Source organism: Lepus europaeus, chromosome 1, assembly GCF_033115175.1.
Source record: "Lepus europaeus isolate LE1 chromosome 1, mLepTim1.pri, whole genome shotgun sequence".
NCBI classification, from domain to species: domain Eukaryota; kingdom Metazoa; phylum Chordata; class Mammalia; order Lagomorpha; family Leporidae; genus Lepus; species Lepus europaeus.
Window position 1 is genome coordinate 44,810,179 of NC_084827.1, and position 18,241 is coordinate 44,828,419.

General features: G+C 41.2%; 1 protein-coding gene across 1 annotated transcript in view; it reads left to right on the top strand.

The window, feature by feature from the left end:
- The window catches only part of LHFPL3 (LHFPL tetraspan subfamily member 3), a 579,616-nt gene that overhangs the window by 52,051 nt on the left and 509,324 nt on the right, over positions 1-18,241 (top strand). The window lies entirely within an intron of this gene.

An 18,241-nucleotide genomic window follows, 5' to 3' on the forward strand; every position in this document is an offset into this window, starting at 1 on the left:
ATGGTAAGTCCATAATAAACAGTCCCTACTTTTTTTTTTTTTTTAATTTGTAAGGCATAGAGAAAGTGTGCTCCTACCCACTGGTTCACTCCTCAAATGCCTGCAATAGTCAGAGCTGGGCTACGGTGGAAGTCAGGACCTGGAAATGCAATTCAGGCCTCTCAGGTCGGTGACAGGAGCCCAATGACTTGAACCAACACTGCTCTCTCCCAAAGTCTGTATCCCCGGGAAGCTGAGTGATGAGGCAGAGCCTGGACCCAAACTCAGGTACTCTGATGTGGGATATGAGCATCTTAGCCACTAGGCTAAATGCACGATCCCCTTACCATTGTTTTAATTTAAAATAATATGTTTGTGTGTGTATGTGTGTATGCATCTATAAGTTTGCATACACTTACACCCTGAGAGATGAAAATGAAGAGAAGTTAGATGTGGAGCAGGGGAAGCAGTAAGCCAGCAAAGGGTCCTGGACTTCTGTGGGAGACTGAAGAACACATGAGGCAAACACAGTAGTCACAGACATAGAGAACTTCACAGGGCTCAAGACAATCCTGAATCTGCAGACTGAAAAAGTTTACCATGTTTTAGTAAAAATTAATTGAATAGCTGATATCTAAACATAAACTGTGCAACATTTTTAAATTTTAAAGTAAAAAAGAAATTCTGGCAAGCTTTCAGTAAGGGGAAAAAGTTTCCTGTAAGAAAGAGCCAGGTTGGCCTTGGACATCTCCATAAGACGAAGATGTGAGTCCACAGAATTTAAGGGAAACCATTTGTGATTAAAACATTCTAGACCACAAATGCCTAAAGGAATTAGAAAGACATTGTCAGATTTGAAAGAACTTAGAAAATGTCATTTATGTACAGCATGGAAAATTTTACTCACAAGCGTTCTCTAGCCAAGAGAGAAATGAGTAAACAAATAAAAGAAGCAAGAAAGGGGGAATTCGTGGTATAAAAGCAGGTAATGTTAGCATTGAAATCAGTTGTGCAGATTTAATTCCTTAACTGTTGAAAATTTGTTTACCAAGAAGATTATAACTGTGATAAACAATTCTTAACAGAGAAGATAAATACTAGTTTAGTATTTATCAGCTTGGTAGGAAATTCTGAATTATTTTTAAAAATAGCAAGGTGGGGAGGGACAGGTAGAAAAATAGTAAATATGAGAAGCTTTTAATCTCAGGAGAAGAGGATATTAATAATTACTGCTTTACTTTCCTTCTGATAATTAGTGTCCCAGACTCAATGTGTTTTCTCAAGGGAAAGGTAGTTACAAGTAGAAATACAACTATATCTTCCAAAATGCATAGAGATTGGAAATAGGCATGCACAATGGGTGAATTTTAAGGACTATGAATGATGCCTCACTAAAGCTGTTTTTTAAAAGCATAGAAAAAATCAAATATAATCTTTGTTGCAAAAGATAGACTGAAAAGGAAAGATTGCGGTGCTAACAAAGTAGAAAGCATAAAGCATGATGACAAGATTAAAACCCAACATTCACTTGTGACATTTTCATTGATGACTATATTCACCAAGGATTATAAATAAGAGTGGCTATGATTCCTGTCTATACCAACCAAGATTTACAGATCCAGTCATCTAACAGGAGTTCAACAGAGTGCTGTATGGAGGTGCAGCTGTAAATGGATGACTCAAAAAGGTGTATCGTTGGTGTTTTTGCCTTACATTCTGAAAAGTTTTCCCCATATTTTCATGTTATGCTATTAAATAAGAAGCCATACCTACTTTAGTCTCTTTATTTATTTTTTATTTTTTTGACAGAGTGGATAGTGAGAGAGAGAGAGAGAGAGAGAGAGAAAGGTATTCCTTTTTGCCATTGGTTCACCCTCCAATAGCCGCTGCGGCCAGCTCATCGCACTGATCCAAAGCCAGGAGCCAGGTGCTTCTCCTGGTCTCCCATGCGGGTGCAGGGCCCAAGGACTTGGGCCATCCTCCACTGTGTTCCCGGGCCATAGCAGAGAGCTGGCCTGGAAGAGGGGCAACCAGGACAGAATCCGGCGCCCCGACCGGGACTAGAACCTGGTGTGCCAGCGCTGCAAAGCAGAGGATTAGCCTGTTAAGCCACGGTGCCGGCTAGTCTCTTTATTATGTTCTATATACCACTTATAATATTCATAATCTCCTCTGCTCCTTGTATGATTTTTGGCCTCGCATTCTGTTCTGCTTTCTTTCTCCCTCCGTCCCTCTCTCCTTCCTTCCACACATAGTTATTGAATATTTCTGTGTGGCAGGAACTGGATTTGTTCTGAATTCAAAGTTGTAAACAAAACAGGTATGATCCTTCCTTTCATGAAACTTAAAAATCAAATGCAAATCAAGATTATGATTCCTGTTTTGTTTGATGATCCTTTTACATTTTACATAAAACATTTCTACATATTGTAGTTTTTTCTCATTTTACTATTTTTTACATTTTATGCATGAATATTTTTATCTCGGTAAAAATAGAAAATAACTTTTATATAAAATTACAGTAAAAATAAAAACCACAGATAAATACATAATTGTTATTATGACAGTATAAGTGTATTTAAAGAGTAAAAATATATGCAAAAATTTTTCTCCCTTTTACAAAAGACTGAGAATATTTTTTCCTGGCAAGTGAAATATTGAAGTTTTAGTATTTTTTACACTCTTTACTTCTGACATTAAGTTATTCACAGGTTTCTTTTGCAATTGTGAACTTTAAAAAATGTTTTTGTGCTATTCTAAAGATACATACACATTAGTCCTTTTTAAGAGGCAGTAGTATAACATGATGAACAAGGAAAACAAAACTCACTATCAAAGCAGAACCTTTTGAAGAGATATACTGTGTGTCACCTTTAGTCTTGGGAGAAAACACCTGATTTTTCCTAATTAAATGACATGGAATGATAAAAAATAATCTTATCAGTTGATCCATGTGAAGATCAACCACACACAGAAATTCTGCCTAGCTTGATTTTCTGATACCAGTACACACTTTCAGACTTTAGGCTAGCAAGATATGTTTGAAAATTGGCTCAAAGAAAACCTCACATGGAAAAACAGTTCTAACACAGAAGTGACAATTTCATTATTCTTGTAAGATACAAAGGCCAACCAATAATTTTATCCTTCTTCTTTTGGAATAGCGTGAATTTTATTTTCTTACATAAAACATTTCTGTGAATGAATAATGGCAAGTTGATTTTGAGTTCTTCAAAAATTCCACTGTGTTCACTGAAAGCTTGAGCATGGATCATTATTTCTGCTTCCATGGGGACAGATGTATTGGAAAAAAAGACAGACGCTAATCTGATGTAAAATTGCCAACTACTAACATAGGAATACAAACTTTAGTTCAGCACTTGAAGTAGGTTTAGAAAAAACTCGTGAGGTGGCCAGGAGTGTGTGTTGTTGCCCGTTCCCTCTGCGTGGGACACTCAGAGGTCCCCTTCCGTCCCTATCTAATGACTGTGCTATTATACAGTTGGCTGTTCAGACTCATCCAGACATGTGGACATGAGACATCCAGACAGTGTTCTCCAAGTCCATCCCCCAAACCAGCAGCACCGGCAGCATCAGAGAATTGTGTTCGAAATGCAAATTCTCAGGCCCCATCTCACATCTGAATCGGAAACTCTGGGAATGGGATCCAGCAGTTTGTAGCTAACAAGCTCTCTCGATGACTCTGATACACACTCATGTGTGAGAACCATAATCCACCTGGTGGTCCTCAGCACATTGAAATTACCTGGGGAGCTTTGCAGAGCTGCATGCCTGAAGATACTGATTTAATTGTTCCTAAGGAACAATTCCCAGGAACACTTCCCAGAAAGCACTTTAAGCAGACACATTTGAGACCCACTGGTCTAGATCTTTACAGCCATCGTTCTCTTTATACCTCATTTCTGATGAGGGTTTACATATCCAATGTCCACATATATACACACACACATGGAAACACAAAGCAGCCAGCCCCAGGAATGATGGACTTGTGCTGAGATGGTTTGCAAAGTGCATGCCAGGGCTTGGGAACCAGATGGTCTAGCCCACTGTACAGGCTCTGGCACCTACCACTGTGTGATGGTCAACATTTACTTCACTTCCTTATCACTCGGTTTTCTCATCAGCAATATAGTCATCAAAATACCTGTTGCACAATCACCGTGTACCAATCATTCTTAAATTTTTTTAAAAATTATTTTTGGTTTCATTTTTAAAATTTTGTTTAAGGTATACAGATTTCATGTGTTTCATGAACACATAAGATTCAGGGACATAGTGATACTTGAAACCCTGCTGTGCCCCCTGCCTATCATCCCACCCTTCTTCCTCCTCCCTCTCCTGTTCCCACCCTTAATTTTTACAAAGGTTTATTTTCACTTTACTTTATACTCATAAGATTAACCCTATGCTAAGTAAAGAGTTCAACAAATAGAAAGAAAAAAAAAAGTCCCTCAACAGAAGAGACAAAGGCTATAAACAATCCATTTCACTCCTTTGCATTACTTTTTAGGTACTGTTAGTTACCACAGATCAGGGAAAACATAGGGTATTTGTCTTTTGGGGACTGACTTATTTCACTAAGTATAATGGTTTCCAGTTGCATCAATTTTATTGCAAAAGAAAGATGAGAGACAGAAGGAGTGAGACAGATTTCCCATCTGCTGATTCACTCCCCAAATGTCTGTTGTAGTCAGACTGGGCCAAAAGCAGAGAATTTAACCCAGGTCTCTCAGGGACAGGGACCCAAGTTCTTGAGCCTTCACCTGCTACCTCCCTGGGAGCACATTAGCAGGAAGCTGGAATTAGAAGCAGTCAGGACACAATCCAGGCACTCTGGTATGGGATGGGGCATTCCAAGTAGTGTCTAACCACTGCACTAATGCCACTGCCTCTTAAGTTTTTAAAAAATTTATTTGAAAGAGAGGGAGACAGAGACAGTCACTCATAAAGGCGTCTTTAAGTAATAATTGTCATTCATAGCAGTCCTCTAAGTCCTCTACTGACTCCCTTGCCCAGATGACATAACTGAGGCATGGGGAGGGGCCAGCCCATTTCAGAGCCAGCTGTCAAGTCTACAGAGTCTGTTTCTATAGCAGCAGCAACTGACCACTGTGTCACACAGGCTGCGCTCTCACACTGACGAGACCTCGTGAGATTTTTGGGAGGAGAGTGTGTGTGAACAGCCCTACTAGCAGATTATTCCCTGTGTCTTTCACCCAGTGAATCACATGCCAAGGCCAACTCTCAAGGAAGCCACAGCCCAACACAGTGACTCTGCTATGGGGGTTGCAGACATTCTAGGTGCAAAGCTACAGATTGGGTTTTGGGCCACAAGCTTCCTCATTGTCCCTCACACAGTAGCAATTTCCTACTCTGCTTATACCTGGGCTGGTCTTGTTCATCAAGGTGCTCATTAATCAGTCCCTGTAGCCTGCTTCTGTCAACCAGACACTGGGGTGGACCAGCATTATAAGAGCATCCATTTGACTATTTCATCCCAAGACATTAGCATGTCATTAGCTTTCACTGATTGAATTCCCCAACACCTGGCTTTTTTTTCCAAGGTCTTCTCTCCTAAGGAGCAACATGTTTACTTCATTTCATTTCTAGATAGAAAAATGCTGCTCTCAGTAAGGACCTTGCTGTAAGTGGCTACTCTGTTTAGCAGTGTTTAAAATCCAAAGGTAAGACTGCAGGGATGGCATGTCCTTTGAAAAGCAACAGTTTGTACAGGGAAGAAAAATAACACATGCATAAGAGAGCTGCGGTGCTTTTTTTCTTTATCATCGGGGGACTGGGGAGGTCTCAAAGGTTATTTTTGAATCTTGAGAGTCAAAGGAGCTGCTGCCTGGGCTCTGAGGCCTCAGGTGTGCTGTCTGGCAATGGCCTTTTTGGAACATCTTGTCAATCCTGGAAACTTGGTGCACCTGAGTGTTTGTCATGAGGTGCTCTTGCTGCCTGCATGGGTGGGAGAAATGGAAATGAAAGAATTTCTAAATAATTGGAGCAGGGTGGGTAGTGAGAATAAGCTAAATGGGGGACAATAATGGCGACACATAAAATTAAATGACACAAATTTCTGGGACCGTCAGGGGTGCCGGAAGCCAAGGACACATCTCTGAAGCACTTTGCTTCTCAGGTGCACTAGCTGCAAGAGGAACATTACACCAGAACTGCAGATACAGTTATTGTGGTCCTTATAGCATTTAGACGACTTGTTGGGAATAAACGTGTCAGAAAAATCACCAATTCCACAAACTGAGGGAGGGTAAATAAAAGATTTAAGAATGAGAAGGACCTGGAAGACTAAACAGAGGAGAAAGAGAAGGATCCCAGGTCTTATTGTATAGGGATGTGGATATAACATGTCACTGGGCCTGTTTGACACAGACGTAATACAGAGCTGGGTGGCAGAGGCAAGTGGTAGAAGCAAAACCAAGATCCCGCCAATAACTGAAGTCAAAGCAGCTCTCTGTAAATCTGGCTTGAGGAATCTGAATGAAACCAGCGCAAGACTAAAGAATGGCTGTATCTTAAGAAGAGTTGTCCAGAAATGGCACATATTAGTAGAAGAACCAGCAAGGAGGACTTTGGCAACAGTTATTTGAATCTTGCCCAGCTGCAGGGTGTGGAGGGGCAAGAGGGGAGATCCATGACACTATAAGAGTAAGATGCCATTGGAAAATTAAACCTTCATCATGTTTTACAATAAGGAATCCCAAGGGTTCCTAATCCAGAGAAGTGGGGCCTTGGGATGGCAGTCTGCCTTGATCTGTACTCTCATAGCTGGAATGGTCCATTGAACACTTGGCACCTCTGAGCACATAGGGAATGCATGTCCCACTCTTCAAAAGGGTGTCCCAGGTCTCAGTCCCAGGGAAGGCATGTCTCACAGCCAAGCTGTTTCTTTCCTGTCCTTGCTAAGCCTCAGCCTCCCTCACCCCATTCAGGCACAGACGGCTTAACTCCTCGCCAAGACTCAGCTTTCCCCAAAAAGGCTGGGCGGTGGCATAAGGAAGGTATTCATTCTGATCCCCCCTCCACTTCCACCGTCCTCCCATAGGAGTCTTAATAGCCTGAGATCTCCTTGTCACTATTTCCAGTCTCCTAAATCAACAGGAACAGGGATGAAGTTAAGGTGTTCGCCGATTTTTAGACCTCACATGTTTGTATTTTGTAACAATTCTCATTGTGGTGTTTCTGTGCTCACCCTGAGAATTTCACAAGAGGAACTGCCTTCCCAGGTGGACTGCCTGCAGGGAGAACATGGTTCCTGACCTACTGATACAATTACTGTAGTCCTCGTGGCATTTATCACTCTTGTTGTGAATTAATAAGTTGGCATTCTGATCTCTATGAGCTGGGTTAATGCAACACTGTCTCAGAGATGTGGCCCCACTCAGGCGCTGACAGATTGGTTTTAAGCAGAGTCTGCAAAGCTGAGGGCCAGACTTGGCATGAGCGTAAAACCTCCAAGATAATGAGTGTTGCTCTAGAAGGCATTTTGGTAGGCAGCCAGCCCCTCTCTCTTGGTGATACCTAAACTCCCTGATAGCAGGAATATATATCATATGTGCATGCATTTTCTCATTCATTCATTCACTCCTATGGCAATCATTCATTCATTCATTCATTCAATAAATACAGTGTTTAACTTCAATGCTAGAATGAACTAAGGTAACTGTTCTTTATTTTTTTCCCCAGAAACCTTATAGTTAAGGAATACAGACTTCATGCAACATAAATACAACTTTAGGAATACAGTGATTCTTCCCACTGTACCCAACTGCCCTTCCACACTCCCACCCCTCCTCTAACTCTCTCTCCTATTCCCATTCTTATTTTTTACTAAGATCTATTTTCAACTAACTTTATACACATACAATTAACTCTATATTAAGTAAAGAGTTCAAAAATTGAGTAAAAAAAATAACTCTTCCTCAACAGGTGAAACAGGGGCTGTTCAAAGTCATTGCTTCTCAGAGTGTTGATTTCGCTTCTACAGATTACCTTCTTTTTTTTTTTTTTTTTTTTTTTTTACTTTTGACAGGCAGAGTGGACAGTGAGGGAGAGAGAGACAGAGAGAAAGATCTTCCTTTTCCGTTGGTTCACCCTCCAATGGCCGCTGCAGCGGCGCGCTGCGGCTGGCACACCGCGCTGATTCGAAGGCAGGAGCCAGGTGCTTCTCCTGGTCTCCCATGGGGTGCAGGGCCCAAGCACTTAGGCCATCCTCCACTGCCTTCCCGGGCCACAGCAGAGAGCTGGCCTGGAAGAGGAGCAACCGGGACAGAATCCGGCGCCCCGACCTGGACTAAAACCCGGTGTGCCGGCGCCACAAGGCAGAGGATTAGCCATCCTGCATATCTAGGATGAAAAGTTTTGTAGATATCAGTTAGGTCCATTTGGTCTGTAGTGCCTATTAACTTTACTGTTTCCATGTTGATTTTCTCTCTGGTTGATCTGTCCATTGCTGAAAGTGGGGTGTTGAAGTTCCCCATTACTATTGTATTCGAGTCTATGTCTGCTCTAGATCCATCGGTATTTCTTTTAAATAGCCAGGTGACCTGTATTTAAGTGTTTCTTGAATTTCTGCATTTATTATTAGGCATTTGTGGTGGTACTTGTTGGGTTTTTTAGTTTTTTTGTTTGTTTGTGTTGGCTTTTATCCTTGAACTATACCTCTGTGGCTTAGTAGAGTGTCTGCTCTTTCAGTGAATACCCAGAGGTGCGTGCTGGGTGTGGTCAGGGAGCTCTGTTCAATGCTCCAGGGTGAGGGGAGTGTCCAAGGTGACATCCAGGTTAGTCATGGTAAGTCTCTCTCTTTTTAAATCAGAGGGGAAGTTTGTTCTTCTCTGTTGGTGTATTTTCACACTCTCCTCCTCTCCTCAAAGGAGACCAATGCCTGATCGCTAGCATTGGTGGGTACAGTTTTCATCTGTGCTGTTGCAAGAACACAACAAAGGATCCTTGTAGTCCTTGGTGTGAGCACGGATCCTGCAGCAATGACCCTCACCAGGGAATCAGGGAGCCCTGAGCTTGTGAAACATCCCATAGTGGCTTCCCAAAGTCCCAGCTACACCTTGCTCTCTCCCAAGCAGCCACAGTGTTTTCACAGTCCCAGCACACAAGCCCCCCACAGTCATGAGCTCCCAAACCCCTGTCAATTCTCCCAACCAGACTCAGGCATCTCCTCAGCTGGTTGCTGGATGCACGGGCACTACCTGGCTCAGCTGTTACATATGTCCAAAATGGTGCCTTCCCTCTCTCAGGTGGCTACAGGATGCCAGTGCTGGTTGGTCTGTATGATAAAAAAAATTCCCCCTCCCTTTTTTCCCCTCTAGGTTGGCAGGAATGTTGTCTCCCATGGGGCTCCAAGCCGGGCTCACACCAGGCTCTTCCTGCAGCTTTATCGCCAGTGGCTAGGGCTGCTGCAGTCTGACATCACCTCACTCCAAAGCTGGTGCTGACGCTCTCGGCTGCTGGGGTCCTGAGTTGTGTGCATACATGCCCTGCACAAAGATCCACACTGTCCCTCTAATTTGTGTGGCATTTCCTCTGCCATTTTCCCCCTAACTCCCTGACATTGTGCTTTCTCCCTGTACTTTTTCTTTACCTTATTGCACTACTTGCACTGTGCAGTGGTTCTAAAGAGATGAATGAGTCTGTTGTCACATGTTGTTCTGTTTGTATTGAATTCAGTTTTTAAACAGTCATGTTAAGGATCTGAAAGGAGGAAACAGTTCCAGAATGATGGCATGATGACCTCCAAAAGTTGCTCCTCCATAAAAGCAATGAGAACACTGGGGGAAAAATATCAAAATCAACATTTTCAGAGCTCTATAACTTAACCAAAGGCTTACCAATCTTTGAGGTGCAATTGTTCAAAAAAAAAAAGAAGAATATCAGGAACAAGTCTTATCTCCAGAACATTGGCACTATTTGGCATGTCTCACAGTTACTTGACTTGAGCTCACTCTGGAGGAAAAATACCACGTCTAGGGAGTTTGTTGAAAGCAATCATTGGTAATTACTTAATATCACAGTTGCCTGAGACTACCACAGCAATGTGAACAAACAAGAGCCCATATAAAAAATGAAAAGAAAGATCTGAGGAACAAGATGTTCCATGGAGGTTTTTTTTTTTTTTTCAACAATGACCCAGACATCAGGGTCTTTTTTAATTTTTTTATTTATTTGACAGGTAGAGTTATGGACAGTGAGAGAGATAGAGAGAAAGGTCTTCCTTCCATTGGTTCACTCCCCAAACGGCCGCTAGGGCCAGCGCTTCGCCAATCTGAAGCCAGGAGCAGGTGCTTCTTCCCAGTCTCCCATGCAGGTGCAGGGGCCCAAGCACTTGGGCCATCCTCCACTGCCCTCCTGGGCCACAGCAGAGAGCTGGACTGGAAGAGGAGCAACTGGGACCAGAACCCAGCGCCCATATGAGATGCCGGTTCTGCAGGCGGAGGATTAATTAAGTGTGCCACGGTGCCGGCCCCCCATGGAGGTTATTTGAAAAGCTCTTCCATATTCCTGAGGGTCTAAAAAGTTGGGTACATGGGCAATGCTGTGATCATGCCCGGGCAACAAAGGGAAATATCCTACTTTCTCATCTAAAGCTGATCTTTGTTATCTGCAAATAGTGATGACAATAATGCAGAGTTGTTAACTGCTGAAACATTTCAAATGTACACAATACACATGTAGAGCCCTTTGGCAAAGGATAAGAGACTGTTGGCTCAAGGCTGTTCAGGAAAACCTCTGTCCAATCATTAACTGGCCTTTAAGGTAACTAAACAGAAACTTCCACAGCTTTAAACAACCTAGAGTACATCTTTTACAGAATTGTCTTAAGAAGATCACTAGATAAGTAAACAAGAACAAGAAAAACAACACAAAGTATCCTAGTGGGGGAAGGATATAATTTCCAAAGTTGCTGTATTGTATTACCTAAAATGTTCATTTTTGACCAAAAAAAGTACATAAGAAATAAGTAAGTCTAGTCTGTATACAAGTAAAAAGTGGTCTATTGAAATGTTCCTCAAGGAAGCCAAAATGTTGGACTTTCTAGACAAAGTCTTTAACCTGTAATTAAAAATATGTTGAAAACTATTAAATTTAATTGTTTGTGAATCCTACAATTCTACAATTTAAATTATCAAATATGTGATTAAAAATATGTTGAAAACTAAAGGAAACTATGTGCAGAAATAAAGTACAACATTGATGTCTCACTAAATAGAGAATATCAATAGGCAGGTAAATTATAAGAAAGAATTGTCAGACATTTCTTAGAAGATGTAAAAATGACCACTAAGTATATGAAAGAATTATCTATACCAATACTCTTCAGGGGAATGCAAGTCAAAACCACATGTTAAAATGGCTGTGATAAGACTACTGTCTGCTAATACTAACTGATAGAATTAAAAAGGAGAGAACAATCAAACATGGGAAGCAGGATACACAGCAGACTCATAGAATGGCAGATGTCTTAAACAGCACTCTGGCCTCAGAATCAGCCCTTAACGCATTTGGATCTGGCTAAAAAGCCCGTGAGACTATTTCAGGCATGGAAAGCCTGTGGCAAAAAAAATGACCTAAATGAAAGATCTCTGTGAGTGAGATCCCAGCAGAAAGAACGGGCCACCAAAGAAGGAGGTACCTTTCTCTGAAGGGAGGAGAGAACTTCCACTTTGACTAAGGCCTTGTCTAAATAAGATCGGAGTTGGCGAACTCAAGAGGCTTCCATAGCCTTGGCAGCTCATGACAAGAGCCTTGGGTGATTACTGATGTCATAAATAAGAGTGTTAATTGTTAAGTCAACAACAGGAGTCACTGTGCACTTACTCCCCATGTAGGATCTCTGTCCTTAATGTGTTGTACTATGTGAATTAACGGTATAACTAGTACTCAAACAGTACTTTATACTTTGTGTTTCTGTGTGATTGCAAACTGTTGAAATCTTTACTTAGTATATACTAAATTGATCTTCTGTATATATAGATAATTGAAAATGAATCTTGATGAAGAATGGATGGAAGAGGGAGTGGGAGATGGGATGGTTGTGTGTGGGAGGGTGGTAATGGGGGGGGAAGCTGCTATAATCCAAAATTTGTACTTTGGAAATTTATATTTATTAAATAAAAGTTTAAAAAAATGGCTGTGATAAGAGAGAGACAAAAACACCAAGTGTTGGCTAGGATGCAGAAAAAGAGAAACTTTTACACCCTGTTCTTGGGTATGTAAGTCAGTATAGTCATTATGGAAAATAGTACAGAGGTTTCTTTATGAACTAAAACTAGAAGAACCGTGTGATACAGCTATTCTCCTACTAACTATATAGCCAAAGGAAGTGAAATCAGAACAACAAAGAAACTTGAACTCTACTATTTATTGCAGCATTATTCATAATAGCAAATATATGGAATCAACTAACATGTCAAATAACAGATGAGCAGATAAAGAAAACACACATACACACACATACACACACACACTCAAAGGAATATTTTTCACAAAAAATCTTTTAAAAATTAGGAAGAAAATGACCATTTCCCCATATACTTTATGAAACTAGCATTATTCTGACACAAAATAAGAGATCACAAGCAAAGAAAACTACAGAACAATATCTTTTATAAATATAGACACAAAATCCTCAACAAAATGCCAGCAGACTAAATCTAGCCACATAAAAATGGATCACAAGCCACGAACAAGAGAGACTTATTCCAGGAAGACAAAGTTCTCTTGACACAGAAAATCAATGCAATGTATCATGTTAATAGAATAAAGAAAAACCACATGATTATTTCAGTAGAAGCAGGAAAAGAATTTGACAAAAATATTATACCCTTTCATGAAGAAAAATCACTAAACAAACTAGGAACAGAAGGGAATTTTTTCAAACTGATAAAAGGTATCTGTGAATGTCCACAGCTAACATCATCCTTAATAGTGACACACAGAATGCTTTGCTTTTAAATAAAATAGCAATGTCTGCTCTGATTACTGCTCTTTGACTGTATGCTGAAGACTTTTGCTAGGGCAATTAAGAAAGAAAAAGAAATGAAGGCACTGAGATTGGCAAGGAAATGAAACTATTTCCAGATGATATGATCTTATATAGAGAAAATTCTAAGGAATCCACCCAAATAAAAAGCTATTCAATCTAGTTAATCAGATTAGTAAGATTGTAGGATCCACAATCAATTATATTTCTGTTGACTAGTAATGAACAATTGGAAAGTAAAGTTTACAAAAAACAATTACATTTACATTAGCATCAAAAAGAATAAAATACTTAGAAATAAATTCAACAAGGGGCTGGTGCTGTGGCACAGTGGGTTAACACCCTGGCCTGAAGCACCGGCATCCCATTTGGGTGCCGGTTCAAGACCCAGCTGCTCCACTTCCAATCCAGCTCTTTGCTATGGCATAGGAAAGAGTAGAAGATGGCCCAAGTCCTTGGGCCCCCGCACCTGCGTGGGAGACCCGGAAAAAGCTCCTGGCTCCTGGCTTTGGATGGGCGCAGCTCCGGCCGTTGTGGCCAATTGGAGAGTGAACCATTGGATGGAAGACCTCTCTCTCTCTCTCTGCCTCTCCTCTCTCTGTGTAACTCTGACTTTCAAATAAATGAATAAAATCTTTAAAAAAAAAAAGAAATTCAACAAAACAACCACAGGAATTGTACACTGAAACTATAAAACATGGTGTCATTTATCAATCACACATCACACACCTAAATGTAGAAAACGTTTAAGAAAAAGCTACAGTAAATCTTCCTGAACTTGGGTAATTTTTTTTTTTTCAGGGGTGGGGAAACTTTTTTCTGCCAAGCACCGTTTGTACATTTATAACATCATTCACAGGCTGTACAAAATCATCATCTTAAAAATTAGCCCGCTATAAATTTATTGAATTATGATCCCCGTCTGCAGTTGCCTTGTCCAGGGCCAGACTAGATGATTTCATGGGCCTTAAACAGCCCTTGGCCAGACGTTCCTCACTCCTGCTTTAATGTGACAACAAAAGCACAAATATCAACAAAAATAGTTAAAATTAAACTAGAGGGCATCAAAGGGAAAAAATAAAAAGACAATCCACATAATGGGAGAAAATATCATATATTTAGTATCCAGCATATATAAAAGACTCTTCCAGCTCAACTTAAACATGGGCAAAGGATTTGAATAGATATTTCCCCCAATGAGGCTATTTGGCCAATAAGGACATGAAAGGATACTCAGCATTATTATTTATCAGTGAAATGGAAATTAAACCCATAATGAGATACCACTTCTTATCCACTAGAATCCAAAAGACAAATAATAACCAGCTATGTTGAGGATATGGAGAAACTGGAATCTTCATACAGTGCTGCTGTAAGATGTTGAAGCCAATATGGAAAATAACCTGGGTAGGTCATCAGGTAGTTAAACTTGGAGTTACCATATGACTTAGTAGTTCTACTCCTAGCTGTGTGCCAAAGTGAGAATATACCAGTGTACCCACACAAAAACTTATACATAATAACCAAAAAGTGAAAAAAAATGATGTCCTTAAATTGCTAAATGGATAAATAAAATGTCATATGCCTATACAATTGATGGAATTGTATAAATTTTTTTAAAATTTTTTTAATTTTTTTTTTAATTTTTTGACAGGCAGAGTGGACAGTGAGAGAGACAGAGAGAAAGGTCTTCCTTTACCGTTGGTTCACCCTCCAATGGCCGCCGCGGCTGGCGCGCTGCAGCTGGCACACCGCGCTGATCCGATGGCAGGAGCCAGGTGCTTATCCTGGTCTCCCATGGGGTGCAGGGCCCAAGCACTTGGGCCATCCTCCACTGCCTTCCCGGGCCACAGCAGAGAGCTGGCCTGGAAGAGGGGCAACAGGGACAGAATCCGGTGCCCCGACCAGGACTAGAACCCTGTGTGCTGGCGCTGCAAGGCGGAGGATTAGCCTAGTGAGCCGCGGCGCCGGCCGGAATTGTATAAATCCCAACAAAAAGAAATGAAATACTGATACACTCTGTAGTAAGAATGAATATTGAAACAGTCATGCTGTGTAAAATAAGCCAGTCACAAAGAATCACATGTTGTGTGACTCTGTATGGAATTTCTGAAATATGCAGACCCTTAGAGACAGTGGCCAGGGGGTTGGGAGGTGAAGTGGGAAGTGACTGCTAATGGTAAGGATTCTCTGGGAAGTTGATGACAATGTAATATAGTTATAGAGTAGCACTGTCTATGCAACTCTTTTGAACATACTCAAAACCACTGACTTGTGTACTTTTTTTTAAAACGATTTTATTTATTTATTTGAGAGGTAGAGTTACAGACAGTAAGAAGGAGAGAGAGAGAGAGAGAGAAAGGTCTTCCATCCACTGGCTCACTCCGCAATTGGCTTCAACAGACAGAGCTGGGCCAATCCAAAGCCAGTAGCCAAGAGCTTCCTCTGGGTCTCCTGCACTGGTGCAGGGGCCCAAGTGCTTAGGCCATCTTCTACTGCTTTCCCAGGCCACAGCAGAGAGCTGGATCAGAAGTGGAGCAGCCGGGAGTAGAACCCATGCCCGTATGGGATGCCAGCGCCACAGGTGGAGGATTAACCTACTGCGCCACAGCACTGGCCCCTGACTTCTGTACTTTCAAAGAATGAATGGTGTATGGTATATGTATTATATTTCAGTAAAACTGTTCTAAAAAGTTCTGGTTTAATATTTTGGCAAGCCAGACTAAAAGACTGCCTAGTGTAGTGGTTCACAACTTCCACATCAAGTTACTTGGAGACTCATTGGCTAGAATTGAAAAGGCAAATAATAACCAGCCATGTCAAGGATATCAAGAAATTGGAATCTGCATACACTGCTGGTGGTAATTAAGATGGGAGATTAGTGTTATCATTGATTTCATATTTTCTTTATAACATCTTAGTAAGGATTAATATTGAGATAACTACTTATAATTATTAGCCATCACTCTTAAGGGTCAGCACTGCCATATGCTGTCACTTGTTCTTGCCCAATGAGCTAATTTTAATCCTATAACTACCCAGCACCAATTGTCATAAAACACACAGAAGAGGAGGAATTCTAAGGATCCTACTTACAAGAAGCACATGTAGCGTTTATTTTATTAGGTGTTAGCTGGCTTTCTCTGTACCAGGGCTCATTTGACATGATTAACCAATAAGGAGAACTTTTCATTAAATCTTATTTCTTGGATTTCTTCATCAGTTTAAAAAGCTGGGGGCAGGCATCAGTCCTAGTGGTTAAGAAGCCCATTAAAAAACTTCTGTTTCCCATATCAGAGCACCTGGGTTTGATGCCCAAATCCAGGGGCCAGCATTGTGGCACAGAGCTACCACTTGCAATGCTGAAATCCCACATTGGAGTGCAAGTTCAAGTCCCAGCTGTCATGCTTCCCATCCAGCATTCTGCTAATGCACCTGGGTAGGCAACACCAAATGGCCCGTCTTCATGGGCCCCTGCCACCCATATGGGAGACCTATATGGAGTTCTTGGCTCCTAGCTTCACCTAGGCCCAAGCCCAGCTGTTGTGGGCATTTGGGGAGTGAACCAGCAGATGGAAGGGCCATCTATCTGTCTGTCTGTCTCCCTCTTTCAAATAAAACAGTAAATAAATGAGTAGATACCCAGCTCTGGCTCCTCCTATTACAGTCCCTGGGGAGCATTAAGCAACGTTTCAAGTTGTTAGGGTCCCTGGCACCCACATGAGAGATCTGATGGTTTAGCTGTCATTGCTTAGCTGGCCACTCTTGTTTGCACACACATTTTTCTGCTTCCTTTTAGTACATTCAGCAACTTACCTGTGCACTCCAGCCAATCAGCCACCTAGTGTCATTCCTATCAGTACAGGCAATAATTTCTTTCTGAAATTGGCAGTCATTCTCATTGCCACCTGCCCTTAGACTTTCTCCTTCATGTCTACCTGGAAGGTACTCTGCATCATTCTTAGCGACCTGGTTAGCCAAAGCACCCACTGACTGACAGGAGAGGCACTCCTTAGGAAAGGCAGGAATCATTGTGCAACAAGTAGGAGAAGTAAATCGCCTGCCATGGACATACTGAATTTCTCCTATACTTTTCTGTCTCAATTTTTAATCTGTCCCAAACATTTATATCTTTGACTAAATGGCCTTGTTGGCCTGGAATTTTCTAGGACACCAGGTGATTTCATATAACAGATTAAATCATAATGACATTCACCTTTGTTTCCTAATGTTTGATACTCGGCTTTAGATTTTACAGTGCTCTCAAAGGTAAAACTTTCCTTTTTGTGAAAATGTGTTTATTAGTAAAGACTCCTTTGTGTATGTGATAGAAATAGTCAAGTCAGCCTAAGCCCTAAGGAGAAAATCCAGAGTTACCTCATTATCCTCAATGAAAGACAACGAGTGGCAGAGCAGAACATATTGGAATATGCCAGTCTCCTCTTCTTCATTTTTCTCTGTAGGGCAGCTTTCCTGGCCCTTGGACCCACATGGCCATTCCATTGCTTCTGAGTTTGTATGTTACATGTTTGGCCCCACTAAGAGGGATCAGTGCTGTCTGGACCTCTTGTAGCTTCTCAAGGGAGAGTGATGGCCCTTATCACTCAGTTGCCCACCTTATGTTACGGTTACATTTTACAATGACTGCCAAAGACCCACTGCTTCTTGGGGGGCAGGAAGGAGGTCAAATGGAGAGAGATGGAGATGGTACCAGGTGACACAAAATAGCATTGACATAATAGGAGTGATAGCCTTGCAATGAAGGTCTCCGGAGTAGTGGTTGTGGTAAGATACCAGGGAAGCTGATGAGAGACTGACTGAAGGTGAAGATTGTGGCCAGTGAGGGTAGAATGCACATGCTGTACCGCTGGGCTTCCAAGGGCTGTGATATTAAAGGTTCATCAAAACTCGTTTAGGGACATCAGAGGTGTCCTCTCTTCTCCTAATCATTTGCTTTCTACATATTGCTTTGAAATCTGGTACAAAAATCACAATGATAAAGAGTTTAGAAAAGATGAAAAATGTTCAGAGATTTTCTTCTGTTTCTAGTCATTGTATTTTGATTGATCTTGCTAAAAAGTATCCAATTGATATGCCCAAAAAGTCCTAATGAAAAGCCAGAAATCAAAGACTGAAAATAAAATCAAATGTGAAAATACATGCTAGTATATAAAACATTCTAAAAGAATGTGAGACATTGAATTTAAAATTATTAATAGCAAGTGGATT